Consider the following 21,298-nt stretch of genomic DNA (forward strand, 5'->3'; position numbering starts at 1 on the left):
CAAAGTCAGGTTGATCAGACCCTTTGGTCTGATTCATTCCCTAGCAGACACCTCCATGGCATCGATTGGCCCAGAGCCCTGCCTTCCACTCCAGACTATAGCTGGCTCCCCTGCCCCTGGTAGGCACCTCTCTCTCGCCAAACCCAGCCCCACATGCCACCCTCCAGCCTGCTCCCTGCCTTCCATGACTGGCCCATTTCTTTCCCCTATTCATGCAGGCCGGAAATCTTGGACTCCTGCTTGACCCCATCTCTCTCGGAAACCCTGTCCATCATTAAATCCTGTTGGTCCCACTTTCAAAGACACAGAATGCTCTCCTCCGGCCACCTGTGCTCGCCACCCTGGCCCAGGCAGCTTCCTTCTCACCTGCATTGCTACATCTGTGGGCTGTGTGAGGGCAGGCAGGGGCAGAGAAACAGGTAAAGGCATGAAGTGTCGGTGCAGCGGAAACAGAATAAAGCAGAGGAAGGGGACGGAGAGGGACAGGGTGAGAGTCAGATGGTCAGGGCGCCCTTCCGAGAACAGACGGTGAGACAGTATATACCTTGCAGATGGTAGAAAGAGGAATGTTCCAGACACTGAGAGCAGAAAGGCCTCCCATCATTACTCTCAGCGTGAATCTCTTTAAACAGTAATTTGGTTATATCATCCCTCCATTTGGAATACTTCAACATCACCTCTTCTTTCACTATAAAACCTGGAGTCCTGGGGTAGGCGTTGGTGCAGCAATTAAGTCGCCACTTGGAACATCCACATCCCATGTTGGAGTCCCTGGGTTTGAATCCCAGTTCCACTTCTGATCGAGCTTCCTGCCAATGCACACCCTGGGAGGCAGCAGGTGATGGCTCAAGTACTGGGGTCCCTGCCCCAACGCATGTGGGAGACCCAGATGGATTCTGGGCTCCTGGCTTTGGCCTGGCCCAGGCCCAGCTGTTGTGGGCATTTGAGGAGTGAACCCATGGATGGAAGCTTCCTCTCCCCCTGTCTTTCTTCCTCTCCCTCTTCCTCTGTCTCTCTGCCTTTCAAATCAATAAATGAAAATTAATAAAAAAAAACCTGGTCCCCTAGTATGATCTGCCAACCCCCAGGGCTGCTGCTCACCTCACATAACACACAAACCCACATTGCTATGCTTTGGTGTGCTTCAGCTACCTCATGTTTCTCTGCAAACCCACTGATGGCCTTGCCATTGACAATGTCTAGAATATTCCTCTCTCAGCCATTTCCTCTGCTTTATTTTGTTTCTATTGCACTGACACTTCATGCCTTTACCTGTTTATCTGCCTCTGCCCACCACCTGCCTCCCCCCCCCCACACACACATTCAGTCATGGGAGCACCACCTGAAATACCTCAGTTAAAAGGCCAGCACTGTAGCACAGCAGGTTAAGCCACTGCCTGCAGCACCAGCATCTCATATGGGCATATGGAGTCCCTGCTACTCCATTTCCAATCCAGCTCTCTGCTAATGGCCTGAGAAAAGCAGCAGAAGATGGCCCAAGTCCTTGGTCCCCTGAACCCATAAGGGAAACCTGGAAGCAACTCCTGGCTCGTGGCTTCAGCCATTTGGGGAGTGAACCAGTGGATGGAAGATCTCTCTCCATCTCCCTAACTCTGCCTTACAAATAAATAAATCTTAAAAAAAAAAAAAAAAAAAAACCACAGTTGGATTGAGCTTCCATCTTCTGAATTGAATACTTTCCCGTGTGACTTCAGAAATTAAACTCCTGTCTGAGTGTGGGAGGATATTCAAACCATGGCCAAGTGCACCTGCAAACCTGGTTCTGGGTGACCACAGATGTGGTTACCACAAAGGATGCTTGTCCTTGGCCTGCACAAGGCTGTAACAGGTATGAGACCAAGAGAGGAAGGCAACTGGTATGGTTTAGATGCAGATAGATTCTTGACATCTTAAAAAAAAAAAAAAAAAACACCCTTTGTTTTCATTTTATTTGAGAAACAAGAGATCTTCCATCCCACCGATCCAATCGCCAAATGACCACACCAATCAGGGCCGGGTCTAGCCAATTTCAGGAGCCTAGAACTCAATCCAGGTTTCTCCCATGTGGGTGGCAGAGACCCAAGCACTTGATCCATCACTGCTGCTGTCCGAGGTGTGTGTCAGCAGGAAGCTAGAACTGGAATTGCGGCTGGGACTTGAGCACAGCCCTCCCAGTATTGGGTGTGTGTGTTTCCCTGTGCAAAACACTCACCCCAGACTTTTGACATCTTTGCTGCCTGCACTCCGGGTCCCTCCAGAACAGGATCTGTTGTGGTGGAGCAGACGAAGCCTCATAGCCTTCTCTCCCAGAGCCTTTCACTGCATCTTCCGGTTGCTCTTCTTGGCTGCTGGCCCGGGAGGCATCGTGTGTCCTAGCAGCCCTGGGTTTCCAGGGTGAGTTGGGCTGTTGGTGTCCTTACATGGGAGCAGTTGGCTGCAGGTGCCAGGTGTGCCTCTTGCCAGCCGTATGGCGGTGGACCAGTGACTTAGTTCTCCAAGCAGGTGCACCTTATCTTCAAGTGGAGACCGTGGTAGGCCTGACCAGGGAGCACTGTCCCACGGGTTAGATGACGTCTCGAGCAGCGGCTCTCACAGGACTGGTAAAGTCAGCCAGGGATGACCTTTCTCCTCTTCCTCCTCCCCCTCCTCATCGGGGTGAGCAGGAACTGCTGTTCTGTGGGTCCAGAGTGCTCGAATGTCCATAGTTTCACGTGGTTTCCCCCTGCTGCTTCTGCTCAGACCACTGCTAAGTGAGCGATGGTAAGCAGATGCAGCCGTCCCTTGTCACACAGATACCAAGGTGAGTGCTTCCTCGTGTCGTGTGCCACGAGAAAGGATGGCCAGTCCCCAGGGCGTGGCGCCAGGTGATGCAGCCAGGGCGTCTGCACAACCGTCCCTGTGCATTGGCAGTCGGTTAATGGCCAGGGGACTTGGGGACTGGGCTGAGATCGTCTTCTACTGCTCTGTAGAACCACGTCCCGAGCGCCTGACCCCAGGCAGTGCCGGGCCCCCTGGGTTTCAGGCGTGCTTGCTCCTGTCTGGCAGACTGTGGCCCCAGTTCCGTTCTGCTGCTTTTCCTGCAGCCTTCACAGTATGAAACCTGCCCTGCCCCAGTGCTGCAAATACGCGTTCTAACCTGGTTTTTCCTCTCCCTTTTTGCTTTTGCCGTTTCACTTTGCTTTTGGAGGGTGGGGGCGGGGGGTGAGAGAGAGGATGGAACTGCGAAGTGCCTGAAGCCGTGGAAAGATAGCTCACTGGCCGTCTGCAGCGGCCATTTTCCACACGGCTGCCCAGGGCCTGCCTCCCAGGGCATCCAGGGCTGGCCTCGCCGGCCTGTCTGCCATGTTCCCCATCACTCTCTATTTCTCTCTCACAGCACAAACCCACCTAGAGTAGCTTACATTTAATGGGGTGAGAAAAGTCCACACCGTAAGAGAAAAGTCACAGGTGAGGTCAAACTGCTTCCTCCCGGGAGGGAGAGCGGTTTTCTCCTCTCTGGCTCCCACACCGAAAATTCGTACAAAAGAGCTCTTTTTTATGTTTGATGTATTGCTTCTAAAAAACAAACCCTTCGTGTTTTTTCATTTGGGGTTCCTATGTCTTGGCCAACCCAGCAGGAATTTGGCAGTTGGCTGGGCTGCTTCTCGCAAGAGCTGAAAGCTGCATCCCTCTGCCCGAGACTCCTTGGCTGCGGGGCAGACCAGCTCTGCGGGCCTTGGGTTCCCGGCTCTTCCTTCAGCCCTGGGTGCTAAGGGCTGATCGACTGTTGGTGCTGACAGCGTCTGCGGGGTTCCTTATGCTTTCTTGCTACTTGGTGTGCATTTGAACTGTTTCTTAGTTGGGAGTGCTTAAAAAAGTTGTTTATTTGAAAGGCAGAGTTACAGAGAGCAGGGGAGAAACAGACAGAGAGACAGTGGGAGAGAGAGATCTTCCATCCACTGAATCACTCCCCAAATGGCCATAACAGCCATGCTGGAACAGGCTGGAGCCAGGAGCAGGATCAGAAATAGACCAGCCAGGACTCGAACTGTAGCTCTGATATGGGATGCCAGTGTTGCGGGTGGCAGGTAAATCCACTGTGCCACAATGCTAGCCCCTGTTGGCTACTTTAGTGGGTGACACAGTGGCCCATAAATTGTGAAGGACTCTGAAGTGGGGCCCTACACTGTAACCTTGGCTCCTGCATTCGGACCAGAGACACAAAACACTCACCAAGCTATCTTCTGGTGCCTTTCTTGGGGCCTTGTGCTCTTGCCCATCCCATACAAGAAGGCAGAAGCAACAGAAAGTGTACCCGGACTCAGACAGCAAGGGGGTGGGGAGCTGCCTGCTCAGAAGGTGATCAGACCCCTCCCACAGGGCCACACCCCCATCTGCCTGCAGAGAACTGGACTTCTGGAATCAGGAGATGGCACAACTTTGCTGCTTTTTCCAGTTAAAACAGTTATGAAATTGGCAGCATTTTCCTTAGCCTTTCTGTTCACCAGCCTTGCCCTTCTGTACTTATAGGCATTGGTGTGGCTTCTTATCCATTATAAAGATTTTATTTATTTATCTGAGAGGTAGAATTACAGACAGACAGAGGGAGAGCCAGAGAGAAAGGTCTTACATCCGCTGGTTCACTCACCAAATGGCTACAACGGCCAGAGCTGGGCCAATTTGAGGCCAGGAGCCAGGAGCTTCTTCTGGGTCTCCCTTATGGATGCAGGGGCTGAAGCACTTGGGCCATCCTCCATTGCACTCCCGGGCCATAGCAGAGAGCTAGATCAGAAGAGGAACAGCCAGGACACGAACCGGTGCCCATATGGGATTCTGGTGAGGCCCACTACAGCTCACTATACTATACACCATAGTGCCGGTCCTCAATCCTTTTTTTTTTTTTTTTTTTTTTACAGGCAGAGTGGACAGTGAGAGAGACAGAGAGAAAGGTCTTCCTTTGCCGTTGGTTCACCCTCCAATGGCCGCCGCAGCCGGCATGCTGCAGCCGGCGCACCGCACCCATCCGAAGCCAGGAGCCAGGTGCTTATCCTGGTCTCCCAGGGGGTGCAGGGCCCAAGGGCTTAGGCCATCCTCCACTGCCCTCCCTGGCCACAGCAGAGAGCTGGCCTGGAAGAGGGGCAACCGGGACAGAATCCGACGCCCCGACCGGGACTAGAACCCGGTGTGCCAGCACCGCTAGGCGGAGGATTAGCCTAGTGAGCCGCGGCGCTGGCCTTTTTTTTTTTTTTTTAAGATTTTACTTTTATTTATTTGAGAGGGAAATACAGAAAAGTCTTGCATCTGCTGGTTCACTCCCCAAAAGTCCAGAGCTGAGCTGTTCTGAAGCCAGAAACCGGGAGCTTCTTCTGGGTCTCCCATGTGGGTACAGGGGCCCAAATGTTTGTACCATCTTCTACTGTATTCCCAAACCATAGCAGAGAGTTGGATTGGAAGTGGAGCAGCCGGGACTAGAACCAGTGCCCAAATGGGATGCTGGTGCCACAGGCAGAGGATCAACCCACTGCGCCACAGCGCCAGCTCCCCCCTGATCCTTTTTAAAGCAAGGAATCTGGGTGTTGGATCATGTGCTTTGTAAACAGATAAAAAGACATAACACGTGGAGATGTGCCTTGGTGGAGCTTATGCGTATTTACAGTGAGTCAGGTATCCTATATTTCTAACAAAGAAGCAGCAAATAGCATAGTATCGGCTTGTCCAAGATAAAAACCTACACACCCTTTGGTGTGCCTCACTTAACCCTAAACACACTCTTGATTGGGGCAGGCGTTGTGACACAGTGGGTTAAGCTACTGCCTGTACACTGGCATCCCACATAAGCACCAGTGGATCCTTGCTTTAAAAAGGATCAGGAGGGAGCTGGTGCTGTGGCACAGTGGGTTAATCCTCCACCTGCGGCACCAGCATCCCACATGGGCGTGGGTTCAAGTCCCAGCTGCTACACTTCCAATTCAGCTCCCTGCTAATGCACCTGGGAAACCAGCGGAAGGTGAACCCAAGTGCTTGGGCCCCTGAACCCACGTTGGAGACCCCAGTGGACTTCCAGGGTCCTGGCTTTGGTCTGGCCCAGCCCTGGTCATTTTAGCCATATAGCGAGTGAACCAGTAGATGGATGATCTTGCTCACTCTGTCCCTCTTTATGCCTTTGAAATAAATAAATAAGTATTTTTTTCTTTTAAAAGTAACCAACAAACATAAAAAACATATAATGATTGTACCCTATGTGGGCGAGGATATAATGAAAGAGATACTTTTAATTGGTTTAAATGCTGCTGTGAGTGTAAATTAGAGACACCTTTTGAAAAGTAATTTATGGGGCCAGTGCTGTGGCATAGCGGGTAAAGCCACCACCTGCAGTGCCGGCATCCCATATGGGTTCAAGTCCCGGCTGCTCCACTTCTAATCCAGTGGATCAGCTCTCTGCTATGGCCTTGGAAAGCAGTAGAAGATGGCCCCAGTCATTGGGCCCTTGTACCCACATGGGAGACCCGGAAGAAGTTCCTGGCTCCTGGTTTCGGATCAGCACAGCTCCGGCTGTTGCAGCCATGTGGGGCGTGATCCAGCAGATGGAAGACCTCTTTCCTCTCTCTCTGCCTCTGCCTCTCTGTAACTCTGCCATTAAAATAAAAATAAATATTTAAAATAAAATTAATTTTCTAGTACACACTAAGGGTTTTAAGAAGTTTGTATCCCTGACCCAGTAATCCTTCTAGACATTTACCCTTAAGAAATAATCAGATATATGGGGAAACCATAAGCAGGTCGGTTCATGATTAATATCGTTGTATCTAGTCCCTTAATGTAAGATTGTCCATCAACAGATTGTAGCAAGAGACAGAAAGGTTAAGATCCATTAAGTAAAAAGCAAGTTCGATTAATAAGTAAGAAGTTAAAATCTTAAAACAAGCATGTAAAAAAGGAGAAAATATTCAAAGTGGCTGTGGTTATGCTGCAATACATGGACATATCTTTCATTTCTGTTTTCCATACTGTGGTGTGAAATCATCATAGTTTTTAAAATTCATTAAATATTTGGCTGGCGCTGCAGCTCACTAGGCTAATCCTCCACCTTGCGGCACCAGCACACCAGGTTCTAGTCCCGGTCGGGTCGCTGGATTCTGTCCTGGTTGCCCCTCTTCCAGGCCAGCTCTCTGCTGTGGCCCGGGAGTGCAATGGAGGATGGCCCAAGTGCTTGGGCCCTGCACCCCATGGGAGACCAGGATAAGTACCTGGCTCCTGCCATTGGATCAGCGCGGTGCGCCGGCTGCAGCGCGCCAGCCGCAGCGGCCATTGGAGGGTGAACCAACGGCAAAGGAAGACCTTTCTCTCTGTCTCTGTGTCTCTCTCTCTCACTATCCACTCTGCCTGTCAAAAATAAAATAAAATTCATTAAATATCTTACAACCTTCTGAACATGGTAAAGGAAAACATTAACTTAGTCTTGACTAATTTGAAATTTAGGATTGTCTGAATATAGCTTAAGTTGAAATTAGAAGTTTATGGGCACAAACAAAATTTGAGGGTAAATGTTTAAATTACTTGAGTAGATCAAGCCTGAAGTCATGCATTGGTGTGATTTTAACTGAATATATTAGAAAGAGGTATAACTGCATTTTTTAGGGAAAAATATTTTATTTATTTGAAAGGTATTGACAGGGTGGAGGAGATCTTGTATCTGATGGTTTACTCCCCAACTGGCTACAACAGTCAGGAGGCTGAAACTCTCTCTGGGTCTCCCACATGGATGGCAGGGGATCACGTACTTGGGCCATCTTCCATTGCCTTCCCGGGTGCATTAACAGGAAGCTGGGTCAGAAGTGGAGCAGCCAGAACTCAAACTAGTGCTCTGATATGGGATGCTGGCATTGCAGGCCATAGCTTGTCCTGCCAGCCCCAGACTTGCATTTTAAAAAAACTGTTTTCTACTACATCAGGCTACAGTTTTTATTTAAAAGACTTCTGTATTAATTTGAAAGAACAAAAGAAAGGGACAGACACAGAGAAAGATCTTCTATTCAGGGGTTCAGGCCCCCAAATGCTTGCAACATCTAGGGCTGATCAGGCTGAAGCCGGGAGCCAGGAACTTCATCCACATCTCCCACATGGAGACCCCTGGCAGGCACCCCGGTACTTAGCCATCATGTGCTTCCTTCCCAGGTCAATTAGCAGGAACCTGGGTCAGAAGCAGAGCAGCCACGACTTGAGCTCTCATTCCAGTCTGAAATGCTGGGATCCCAAGCAGCAGCTTAACCACTGTGACACAGTTTACTCATCCAGACTACTGATTTTATTGTTCGCAGCCTGAGAGGGATGAGGTGTGTGCCCTGATTAGGAAGCAGCAGCCACATCACGTGTGTGCTTGTGTGAATGGGCCTCTTTGTGGTCTTTTTCTAATGGGATGATCAAGGGACTTTGTTGCTAGCGAGGACTCCTACCCACCAGAGCTTTCTCAGAGAATGCATCCCTGATCCCTGCACAGAACCACCCCCCCAACAAAGGCTCCCTGCAAAACCAAGAGAACCCAACTACTGGCAATCTGAGAGCTGCAGCACGGACTGCTCCCCGGCCTGTAGAAAATACCAGTTATTCATCTTTACCAAAGAAGTTATTCATCCTCACCAAAAGTTCCTTTGAGTTTTTATAACTTCAGGATCCTTTTAATAACACACTCATTTCATATAATAATATCCAACTGTAACGCAGCGCATAAACCTCTCCAGCAGACCCGGCCCGCGAGGCCCCCTCCCTCGCTCATTACAGACCTGCTCTGTAGCAGGAACTTTAATCTTCCTCTTTGCATTTTAATGCTCATCGTAAAAAACGTTATGAGAAGTTCCAGGCAGTTTCATTTTGTGCGAGCACACTGGGCAATCTTGATTCCGTTAGAATGCTAAACTCCGTTTACCGTGCCTGGCTTTATGAGGGCCGTGGGTTGGGCCCACGTGGAGCAGTAGGTCTCAGTGCCCTTGCCCTGCCCCTCTGCTGTGTGTGGGAGGGGCCGATTGCCTGTGTTCCTTGGGAACACCTGCCAAGTGCTCCACTTGGGTGCAGAGAGGAACCTGGGCCCAGTACAGTGTCAGGAAGACAAAGTGCCATCGCTAGGAAGTGCCTCAGTTTCCCCTTTTATCGGAGTGGGGAGTGACAGTGGTTTTGTAGAGGCTTGAGGGAGTGGCGTGAATCTAGCAAAATGGGAATGGAATGAACCAGTGACCTAAGTTGAGCAACCGCAGGGATGAAAAGCCAAGAAAATCAAGAGGCAGCTGGGGGCTCAGCATTGTGCCATGGCAGATAAAGCCACTGTCTGCAATGCTGGCATGCCTATGGGCGCCAGTTTGAGTCCTGGCTGCTCCATTTCCAGATCCAGCTCCTTGCTAACGGCCTGGGAGAAGCAGCGGAACATGGCTCAAGTGCTTGGGCCCCTGCCACCCACAGGGAGGCAGCTCCTGGCTCCTGGCTTCCGCCTGGCTCAACCCTGGCCATTGCGGCCACCATGTGGGGATTGAAACAATGGATGAAGACAGCTCTGTTCCTTTAACTTTCAAATAAATAAATCTTAAAGCACACACACACACAGACACGAGGCGGCAGCTTTCCCTGGGGAGAACTGGCAGCTTTCTGGTGGCTGTGCCTGTTTCTGGCCTGACCATCAGCACAGGTGCCCGGTCATTTTGTCATCTCTGGGAACAGTGACAGCAGTTCATTACTGTGTAGCCATGTGGATCTATCTGGTCTCTTCATGGGCCTTTTCACGTCTTCTTGATCTCTTCCAGCCCTGGGAGGTAGGAGGGAGACAGACGCGTCTCTGTCCAGAATGTTCCGTGAGCAGAGCAGCTCAGACCAGCAGGAAAGGGGCGGGCTGTGGAGTGGCGGCGGGCAGGGGGCAGCTGTAACCTCCCCGAGATGGGCATCGCCCAGGGGCCAGCAGGATGGTGGGAAGGAGCCCCTGCGAGGGTCAGATGGCCGCTGCGGCCGTGTGCGCCCCCCTGGGGATGCGTTTATTCCCTGCAGAGCCCTATTAAGGGTTAGAGGCCGCTTCATCTCCACGCACGCACGGGCAAGTGACCCCGGCTTTGCAGAGGTTCCCTGGAGCAGAAGACCCCCATCACTAGGAGGAGCAAGGCCCTGCAGCGGGGTGGTTCTGCTGGAGTTGAAACGGCCCCTCGCGTGCCTCCACAGAAGATGGGCACTTGCTGATGAGGCTAAAGAGGAATCTCACGCCACTGTGGTCCTGGGACAGCTTTCCCAAGAGCATCTAAAATGGCCCTGAGACAGCCCCTGGCTCGGGAGAGACAGCGCGGGCCAGGGGACCGACTCACACACGCACACGTGCACGCACGCACACGGCCTGTGGGAAAACCCGAGAAACCCGCCTTCTAGTGGTTTATTCTTGGCCCTGACTAGTCCACCTTGGCAGCGTGGAGATTAGATGATATTAGGGACCCCGAAGGCCAGCTTTATTTCTCCTCGTGTTCACATGTTTCAGCAAAGCTCGGGTTTTGCTGCGTGCTGCTGCTGTGAACTCTGCACTCTGACCCCTGAACTCTGACCCCTTGGTCCTCCCCCCCAGGGAAATGGCCCTTGCGGCCTGGAGTCGCCCCTTGTCCCGCCGGCCTCTGTCTCTTCCCCTGGTTCGATCGAGGCGTTCGGTGGGAAGACAGCTTGGCTGAGGATCTGCGTTCTCCCACGTAGCCAACATGGCATTGTAACGAGTGGGACCCAGTAAACAAGTATTCGTTCCTAAAATCCATACCCCTAGACTCACTGTCGCTGTTTTGGATGGTCTAAGAAGCCTTTGATTTTTTTGCTTTTTTAGGAAAAATGAAACAAAGAAAATGCATGGAAAAGATTTATGTATTTTGTTGGGGGAGGGGGAAATTAAACTTCTCATAATAGTTTTTAAATTAAATTTCGTACTCGTCCAAATCCTTTCCTCTCCACCCCTTCCTCTGATATTCCCTCACTCATTAAGGCTTGGGATTTTGATGGTATTCACAGGGAAGCTGATTTACTGGAATAAAGAAGTTCTTTAAGTTTTAAGTTTTGGAACGTTCCCAGTGTGTCTGAACCCGGGTTTCAGATTTTACTGGCATTTTGTTGGCAGAGCGGTCTTTGGAGCCCTTCCTTATTTGAGCGTGTTTCCTGACACCTTTGGCGGTATGGTATGGTGTTTTTTAGATTTAAAAAAAAAAGTTTAAAAGTTTCAATAGAAAAGCATATATAAACATTTACAGAAGATTGATTATAAGATGTCAGGCAAAATAAAAGAGCAGTAAACGCTCTCAAAAATTAACCAATGGGAAGTACTTTCTTTTTAGAGGAGGAGGAGAAAGCAGCATGAAGACAAAGAGTCCAGGACAGAAAATGTCCCAGGAAAGCGCAGGAAAGGGCAAGGCTTCCTCACTGCCCGTGCCCCTCCCTGAAGGGTCCCTGTTGAAAAAGGGGTGAGACTGCGGCCCACCACGCGGAGCCTGCGGCCGGTGCCTGCAGCCGCGGACGTCGCAGACCCCAGCTCTGCTGAAGGGAAGGAGGGAGGTGAGGGCAGGCTGAGGGCCCCTGCCCGCTGTCTCGCTGTCTCGGGAGGACAGCTCAGCCACAGGATGCAAGGGGCCAGGGAGGAAATGGCATTTTCCGGAACACAGAGTTGGGGAGGGAGCTGGACGATCTGCTGGGTCCTACTCGGTGGGGAGCCCTGAGTGCATTTCCATGATGACCTGGAATGAGGCCAGCGTGCTGGCTCGTGTCTCCACGTCCAGTTCACATCATCCTTCAGCTGTTAGCCACTCCACGTGGACAAGGGAAATGGATGGGAGACAGCAGAATCGAAGGAGGTACAAAGGATCTGTTTGCAAGGGATACGGTAGGGTGCCTGGGAAACCATAGAGGCTCAGTGACAAAAGTAAACTAGGGCAACACAAGGCTTCAACAGGGCCACGTGATGCGAGCATCCTTCCAGCCCTGGACCCAGTCAGGGTCAGCCCCTGGGGCTCAGGATTATGAGAGATGGGCAGAAAATGGAACTGGAAGGGAGTGGATGGAAAATTGCCATTTGAAGGAAAATCTCTTATAGAATTGGGTTCTGAAACAGGTTTAGTTCACGGGGGCCTGTAAGCCCCGTGTCTCGAGGAGCCAAGCCCTGCATTGAAGAAAGAGGCCCCTTGTCCTGTGGAGTGAAGAGTTAAGCTGGTGTTAAGCTTCCGGAGCAGACAAGCACCGGCACGTTGGTTGGTCTCTGGCAGGGTGGGGTGCAAGGAAGGCTCTGGAGAGAGGTGGGAGCTGGGAGAGGGAGAGAGGAAGGGTGATCCTCGGGGCAGCAAGGTGGTGAAAGGCACACTGGCCTGGAGACCGGCTGGCACGGCAGGAAATTCTTCCCCGTAATTACCCCGAAGCGGCCATGGAACGGGCGGAAAAAGGGGCCCAGAGGGGGCCCAAGTGGTAGGGCGGACTTCCCTTTCCAGAGGAAGAAATTCATTACCTTCACGGTGCTTCGTCTGCCCAGATGTTCCGGCAGCCCCTTGGCTTTGTGGGTAAAGAAACTTCTTGTATTTTGCGCATCGGTGGGGAGAGATTGGCTTCTCTGAATCAGACTGTATGGAGCAGGGGAAGTGCCTTCCCAGGAGGAACCTCACCTCAGCATGACGGTGTTTAACTCTTGAAATTTAAGATGAACTAGTTTAGTTTTAAAACTTTTTTTCAAGAAACTCCTTTCAAGTTTCTTGTTTGGAAGCAAATATCCAGAACTTGCCAGAAAACTTTGTAACCTCCAGGACTGTTAAATGTATACAAATGCATTTTTTTTTTTTTTTTTTGGGACAGGCAGAGTGCACAGTGAGAGAGAGAGACAGAGAGAAAGGTCTTCCTTTGCCATAGGTTCACCCTCCAATGGCCGCCACGGCCGGCGCACCGCGCCAATCCGAAGCCAGGACAGGTGCTTCTCCTGGTCTCCCATGGGGTGCAGGGCCCAAGCACTTGGGCCATCCTCCACTGCACTCCCTGGCCACAGCAGAGAGCTAGCCTGGAAGAAGGGCAACCGGGACAGAATCCGGAGCCCCGACCGGGACTAGAACCCAGTGTGCTGGCGCCACAAGGCGGAAGATTAGCCTACTGAGCCGCGGCGCTGGCCACATATGCATTTTAAAAGACTTGGTGGCTTCAGCTCTCAGATTGTGTTGTGATAAATTTAAGGGATTATTTGTGGTGGGTCAGAGGGCACAGGACTCTGAACCAGCTAACTGTTCAGCTAACTGCTCGGTGATCGCTCCAGGCTATTTAACCTGTGTAGCTTCCACTTCTTGGCAGTAGAATTAGAGAATGTGGACATTGCAGTTGAGAGAGTCATTGGGACATTTAATGAGAAAAATCACTCAAACCAAGCCCCAGGACTTGGTTGGGTACTCAGTGAAAGGTATTGGGTTCTATGCAATTTAGAACCTTGATGTACTTCCCCAAAACCCAAAGAACTCATTTCCCCCTAGTAGCTCATTAATTCATGTGATCACGAGACATTAGAGAAATGGTAAAAGTGAGTGGAGAGATGGCGCTGTGTGGGCTGGTGTGCCCCTGTTGGAAGCCTGTCATACTGAGGTGACAGTCAAGAGTGTGAGTGTGTCATACCCCAGCCTTTACCGTGTGCTGTCGTTTGGAGTGGTTTGTCACCCAGAGGGGCTGGTGCCGGAAGCTCGGTCTTCAGTGTGGTGATGCTGAGACGTGATGGAACAGTGGGAGGTGGTTAGGTTAAGGGAGCACCATGCTTGGGATGCGTTTATCTTCTGACCCAGCATCCCACCTAAAACGATCTACCCTGAAGATTATCTTTTAGTTACTTTATTTATGTTAAAAGATAATTGATCTACCTTTATCTGAACAGCAAAGAAAAAAACTAATCCACAGAGTTAAAGCACAACTTCCGGAATAAAAGAAAATATTTGCAAAGTATACATCTGCCAAAGGGTCAATAGTCAGAATATACAACAAACCCAATTCAATAGCAGAAGCAAACAAATTTTTTAAAAATCCAAATAGTATAATTTAAAAAATGCACAATAGATTTAAAAATAGACATTTTTGAAGGAAGAGACACAAACAGCCAACAGGTGCATGAAAAAAAGCTCAGCACCACTAATCATCAGGGAAATGCAAATCAAAACCACATGAGAGATCATCTCAGTCCAGTTAGGTGGGTTATTATTGAAAAGACAAAAGATTACAGATGCTGGTGAGGGTGTGACTAAAAGGGAACCCTTGCTCGTTATTGGTGGGAATGTAAGTTGGTACAGCCATTGTGGGAAACAATATGGAATTCTTTAAAAACTTAAAAAGAGAATCGCCTTATGATGCAGCAGTCCCACTCCCAGGTGTGTATCCAGAGGACATTAACTCGGTCTGTGGACGAAGCAGCTGCATTCCCGTGCTTTGTCCTGCTCACGATAGCCAAGAAACGGACACTGCCCCAGTGGCCATCCAGTGACGAGTGGATAAAGACAATGTGGTGCATGTGCACACCTGGACCACTGCCCAGCCATAAGAAGGCTGAAATCCTGCCGCTCGTGGATGGGACTGGCAGTCGTCATGTTAAGGGAAATAAGCCAGGCACAGAAAGATGGATACTGCATGTTCTTCCTCATAGGTGGAGTCTGAAAATGCTGATCTCATAGACGTGGAGAGCAGAGGGGTGGTTGCCAGAGGCTGGGGAGAAAGCGGAGGCCGGGGAGGGGGATACATTTATGGATGCTAAGTCGTCGTTAGGTGGGAGAAAGCAGCTCTGGCGTTCCGTTGCCTAGCAGGGTGACTGCAGATAATGATAATGTACAGTACGTTTTAAAAAAAGATTTTGAGTAGATAGATATGTGTACCCTGAACTGAGCATTACACAGTGTATACGTATCTCAAAATGTCACGGGGTACACTGTAAATATCAACCATTTCACGTATCAAGTAAATAAAAGTGACACCTTCAGCCACACACATGAGTTAGGGTGCTGATCATACCGTGGCGCTGGGGACTAGGTGAGTGGCTGAATGAGCCGCTGCATCCACACTTGGAGCATTGCTCAGCTGTAGGGAGGGAGGAGGAGGAGCGCCAAGAACTTACAGAGCACAGCACAGGAGCCGACCTGAAGGGGCTGCCACTGGCCAGGTCTGGGGCAGTCTCAGTGTCAAAACCAGGATGATGTATAACCTGTTGAATAAAAGAAGAATCCGCAAGTCCTTTCAAATATAAATAAACAAGTCCCCGGGGAGAGGGAGAGAGAGAAAAAGCTTTTCTTCATAGGAGAATCCCAACAGGTAAATACAGAAGGAATGATGGAATCATTTGGTACCTTCCAAATAAATAATGGATTCAAGCAAGAGTCGTGCTTGGATGCTACGAGTCTAGGAAGTTAAACTTTTGAGGAGTGTATTTATCGTCCCACACGTGCTTGCTGCCTACGAAGGACTAGCAGTTGCTGACTTGTGCTGTCCACTGGGCGCCCCTTCACACCCACCTGCAGGTGATGGGCATGTTTGTGAATCTGAACAAGTTCCTGAGCTCTGGGGACTGCTAGGGAGGGATCCGGATGTGGGCTGCGTTCTGGTACGTGGAGCAGTAGTGGAGGCTCGCTGTAGGAGGCCGCAGAGGCAAGGGCCTAGGACCAGCACCACCTGGAAGTTTGGCTGCAGAGGGAGCTGGTAGCTGTGGGCGCCATGATTCTTTCGGGGCAGGCTAACTTCCTGGCTGGTAATTCTTCAGTGACACCAATTGAAGGGAGAAGGCGACTGAGGCGGCTCAGACGTCCGTGCAGGTGGTGAAGTGTCGTCTTGGTGGAATGATACAGACACCCATAAAGAAATGTTTAATTTACTAGAAAACACTTCATTCTGGAAGCTGGATCTGGGGGCTCCTTCCTGTGAGCAGTGGGACGGTTGGGCCATCATGTGGATGTGACTATGATGGGGAGGTGGGGAGACAGCGGAAAACCTACGAGTGGTTGGTGTGCAAGAGAACAGGGCAGTCAAACAGGCGGCTCCAGTAGGGGGCCTAACCTGCAGGCATCTTTCAGCGGGTGGCAGGGGGGCTCTGAGAACACAGCGCTCCAAAGGGAAACATGGTGATGACTCTTGGACAGGCCACATTCCTGTTTTGCCAGAAACCTTGCCCTGCTAAACACCAAGAGAGGAAAATGGGGTGTGATCTGGTGCAGGCCAGAAGGGTGGGTTTTGATAGGCCAGTACGCCTTCACGTGTCAACTCCATAATCCAGTGGAAGAATCTGTTAACAAAGCTGTTGAATTATGTGCCTGTTGTGCGTGGTGGGCCACTGTCAACCAAAGGGTTAATTCAACCAGCTGCTCACGCTGTTGGTAAGTGGGCTTGGAGACCCTAGAGTTAGAAGATTGCGTGTCCTCAACTGATAGTGTTCCGGGTTATTTTTTGTTTTGTTTTTAACTCTCTGACCTACTGTGTGTAGGCAGCAGAGGTTAGGATGTGGTTAGAGAGGGGAGGTGTTGTCTGGAATTTCTGGACAGTCCTGTAACACACCATTACTCACTGTTCTTCTTCCCCACTCCCCGACACTCTCTTTATCCCCAAGAGCAGGTAATGGAGGCCCTTCGGGTCTGCGGGCAGTGGGAGGTTCTAAGGGCCATGTGACAAAGGCTGCTGTGTGCATCCTTTGTATTTCGTGTCTACCCAAACAGTGTTCCATTTTACAAAGGGCTGAAGAGACTGGGAGAGATGGAGCCCCTTGCTCCATGCCGGTTCCCATCAGCCCTAGGGTCTGGTTCCTTGTCTGTCTGGGTCTCCACTCGGCCATGCTATTCCTAAGCTTCCTTGGGAACCTTACTCTGGCTACCCGGAATCCTAGCCCCAGGGAGCTGCCTCAGGACCACCGTTTTCCTGGCCACCAGGTCAGAGTCGTTGGCCAGAGGCCAGCCCTGACCTGCCCCAGACCACACCCCGATGCGTGCCTCGCTGCAGATCACATGGTGGTGTTGAGCAGAAAACACTGTCCATCTTCCTTCCAAGCTCCTGCCAAGAGGCACTTGTGAAAAAACAGAGGATCTTGATAGTTTAGCTTAAAAAAAAAAAAAAGTGCTACCCACAGACGATGGCTTGTTTTTATAATGGAATACATTTTAAAAAATAGTTTTGAAGTGAAATTTGGTACTCTTGCATTTGAACTGCACGGCAGTGTGTTAAGGCTGTAAACGCTCCCAGTGTGTGTGTGTGTGTGTGTGTGTGTGTGTGTGTTTAAGCCAGAAGCAAGCAGCGAGGCTTCCCTGTGCCTCCGCCCACACCCCTCTTTTCCCTCGTCCTCTAACCCTTGGATTTGGTTTCTTCTGCACATATGGAAAACCTGGGGAAGGCCTGAGAATGTGTGTCTTCTCTGAGAGCCGAGAGAGGGGATCAGAACCAGGCAGGGAAAGTGGGGGGCAGCCCCAGGCCGCACTCCTGAGCTGGGAAAAAGCCACAGCTTGATGAAGCCCCCAGCGCCCCAGGCTGGGGACATCAAGGCCGCCAAGCCCAGCCTGGTGCCTGACTCTGGTTCTGGCAACCCTTGGAGCCCGATGCCCAGTGGGGGTAGGGGGTCGGGAGGCGCGGCTGTGGGGTGGGAAGTCCTTCCAGTGAAAGGCTTCATGTCTCTTTGGGAGAGGGAGTCCTGGCTAAATGTACACCGAGGTTTCCAGAGGTGATGTGCGCCAGCCCGTGCGGCTGTGGTGTGTCCTGTGGGAGATCAGATCAGGGTGGGCTGGGCAGGAGTGTGCCTGGGACACCCTCACACAGGTGGCCGCCCCCCATGCGATGTCGCTGGGAAGGAAGGGGTCGCTTACAAGAGCGGTTTGCATCTCCTGTCTCCTGACTGTAGTGAGTGAATGCCTCCAACTGTAGAAATACTGGCGATTACAGAAGCGCATAGAAAGGCAAATGAAAATCTCTTGAAATCTTCCTGCACAGAGATCGCATAGAACAACTTCAAGAAGAAATTAAAATGAACACATATCTCCCTCCTCCTTCTGCTATATAACACATTTTACCTAAAGGGTACACTGGTGTTGAGCCTTCCTCTTTTTTCTTTTTTGGGGCTTATCCATATATGAGGCTACTTCAAAACATTCTTAGAAAATGGAATTAACCGATTACTTTATCTTAGTGCAGAAGTGTTTTGAAGTCCATGCAGTCTTTGTCTTAAGACACATTTCCATAAATTTGTAGAAGCTCCCTCATAGTAAGACCGTCCCTAACTATACATGTATAACATTCATTTTAATAGCTCCAAGGATAAAAATTTTCTAATCACTAGAAAACACAATTGTGTACTTTTTAAAAGGAGAAAAATTCTAGGAGGATGTCTGCTTTTAATGAAAAGTGAGTCTTACTTGATGACTTATTTTCTACTTCGCATTTTTCTGTTTCTCAAAAATACTTGCACTCTCAGACATATGCCAATACTTTGGCATATTTCCTAACAGCTGCTAAAAGCTGATTAGTCGATTTGAAAGCACCACCAGAATCCGGCTGGATGTGGGGCTTTACATCCCGATTAAACCGCCTGATAGTTGCCGACGGGCGCTGGCCCCCGTGGCGCGCGGATGGCGGGGTGGCTCTGTTCCACGTGAAGAGCCTGTGATTTTTTCCCACTCCTCCTTCGTGGGCAATAATAGTTCGATTATTTCTGGTTTTCCACAATGTATCAGTAACGCTGTAGCGAATGGCTGTGTGCCAGAAGAATTTTATTTCCCTGTCTGCATACTCCTGAGGATTCAAGTCTAGAAGTACAGGCACTGGGTCAGAAAGTGCAGAGTTTCTAAGTCTCTCATTGCACGAACAGAATGGTTTGAAGAATTTCTGCGCATTAATTACTATCCTTTAGGCTCTTGCTCGTCAGGTATTATACAGTGGGTGCTGCCGGCCATTGTCTTATTTTTAAAAGAGAAATATTTGTGAATACTACTTCTAAAGGTAAAGTGCATGCTTTTAACCCCCCGAAAAGTTTAAAAGTCACTTTTAAATTAAAAGGTAACCAATCATATGAAAGAAAAATTTAAACACAAGAAAAAGAATCATCCTAATGTAGCTACAGTTAACATTTTGTCAAATCGCACTCCCTCCTTTTTCTGTGAGTTTTACATAGTGGGAATGAAAGTTTCCGTGGAGTTTATGTTCTTCTTTTTTATTGAGCATTGTGTGCAAGCATCTTTTTGCGTGTTGCGTATCTTCATGCCTGTCGACTGTAATGACCACAAATCACTGCCTGACTTCATGTTCCACACCGTGTTTAACCGTTCCCCTGTTGAGAGGTGAGGCTGTTTCCAGATTCTCACTTCCACGACACCGTGATGGACGTGGACAGACCGGGTCGGACTTCACATTTTCGTTCATTCAGAAGTTCTACCCGTTCTTTCTAGCATGTATTCTGGGTGAGCCTGAGTTAGGGGAGCTTCCCTCCAGATCTCGTGGAAACCAAGCCCCCTGGGAGGCCGTGGCAGCAGCGGCACCGTGACCCTCCCTCGCTCGGACGTTCCAGGGTCACAACGCAGGGGTCCAGCCCGGACCTGGGAGCCTGTGTGTCCTCAGCCTGGGCCAGTGAGGAAAGGAAATGTACAGAGGCAGGGAGGTGAACCAGGGGTCGTTCTTTGCTCTGTGGCGTGAGCAGCCTTGCCGAGCCCCTGGAGGACGAGCCTGGTGGTTGCCTCCTACTAACGCAAGCGGGCGCAGCTTCGCTTGGTACTCAGAAACGCGAAATTCACAGAGTTCCTGAATGTGCCTTTGTGGTCGGGCTGAGCCCCCAGAGTTATCTCAGATGGCACGAATAAATCTGGCGGCCTCCAGTTGTCTCAAACTGAGCCGAGCCCCTTCCTCGCCCGGGCGTCTCCCGGCTCCCTCTGTGCAGAAATCCCCTCTCGGCCTTGGGCAGCGCAGACTCGCTCTGCTGATTAATATGCCCTGGGAGCTGCTGCCCTGAGCCGCCAGCAGTTTAGCGCACGTGTTCCGTTAATCATTTCTCTTTGTTCTCCGAGTCTGTGTTTGGTTTCCGAACCCACGCTTTTCCTGCGTCCCCCACCCCTCCCGCCATCGCCATCTCCATCCCTGGCTCCAGCCTTTGACTGTCTGCTGCCTCCATGTTTATTTAAAGAACATCCTAGATGGCCTGCAGTCTGCTCCCAGCGTGCGCCCCTTACAGCCCCCCGCCCCCGGCCTTTGGGGAGCAAGCACTCCTGGAAGACAATGTTAGCTCCCAGCGTGGACAAAGAATCCTTCTCAGGCCTTGCTGCCGGGCCGGCACAAGAAAGGGACGCTTTATTCTCGGGGCCCAGCGAAGCATGGGCACACCCCATCTCAATGAGTCATTCACAGTGTCCAAGAGAAATACGTCCTGGGCTGTATTTCATGCACGATGGAAGAGGGACTGGCACACGGACGGCTTGCCCGGAGTGCCCCATGCCTGCTGCAGCAGCCGGGGCTGGGGAGTGGGGAGACGACCGTCCCACCAGCACAGCCCTGCACGACCTTCTTCACCCATCAGGGACCCTCGGGGCTCTGCTTTCCTAACTGTGCCCCTCATGCAGGGGCAGACAGAGCTCCGTGAGCCTGCGGTGTGCAGGGGGCACTGTGTAGCTTGTCTCTGCTCTTCTGTTGCTGGGAGCTCCAGCTATTTATGAAGGTCCACCCGCTTCCTTGAGCGTGGAAGAGAGCCGGGTTGCTCCTTTAACGTCCCCCATGCTGTGGAACACTCCAAACCCTGTAGTGGAAGCTCTGGTGAATGCAAAATTCCAGGCCGTCCTCACCCCCCCACTCCGGCCCTGGCCCCGGCCCCTGCCACGCCCCTTCCAAAGGGGCCCTTCCAGCTGCACCGACAAGTGAGGGAACCTGACTCGGGCTCGGGCTGTGTTTAATCAGTGCTACCAGGCACTGCGTGTGCTCTATCCCCGATCAGGAACCGCCGGGACCCCGGAGGAAGCTGTCCCCGCACCGAGTTAAAATAGGTGCGGTGGAACTTGGAGACGGTTCCCAGTGAGGGTTTGGGGTGTTTTTCCCCGGTACAGAGAAGAAGTCTGTGGAGATGCAGCCCATCCGTACCTCTCCCCCGCAGGGAACTTTGTGTTCTTTTAAATGAAACCGTTTTAAAAGCAGACCCGCAGCCTGCAGTGATGCTGTCCGTAGTTCTCAGAAGGTGTGGATTTATTTACGAGAGTTAAGGCATAATTAGTTCTCAGGGGATAGTGTGTCTTTTAAACGGCTTTATTGCCACCATATTGGCTTTCTGAGTAATCAGAAACTTCTGTGGCGATTGGATTTTGGCCGTTTGAACAGAAACGCACCGTAA

At 50.8% G+C, this 21,298-nt stretch overlaps 1 protein-coding gene across 3 annotated transcripts in view; it reads left to right on the forward strand.

The window, feature by feature from the left end:
- Window positions 1-21,298, forward strand: part of HLCS (holocarboxylase synthetase) — a 222,430-nt gene that overhangs the window by 185,045 nt on the left and 16,087 nt on the right. The gene's annotated exons all lie outside the window — the stretch shown is intronic.

The sequence above is a fragment of the Oryctolagus cuniculus genome, chromosome 4 (assembly GCF_964237555.1).
Source record: "Oryctolagus cuniculus chromosome 4, mOryCun1.1, whole genome shotgun sequence".
NCBI lineage: Eukaryota > Metazoa > Chordata > Mammalia > Lagomorpha > Leporidae > Oryctolagus > Oryctolagus cuniculus.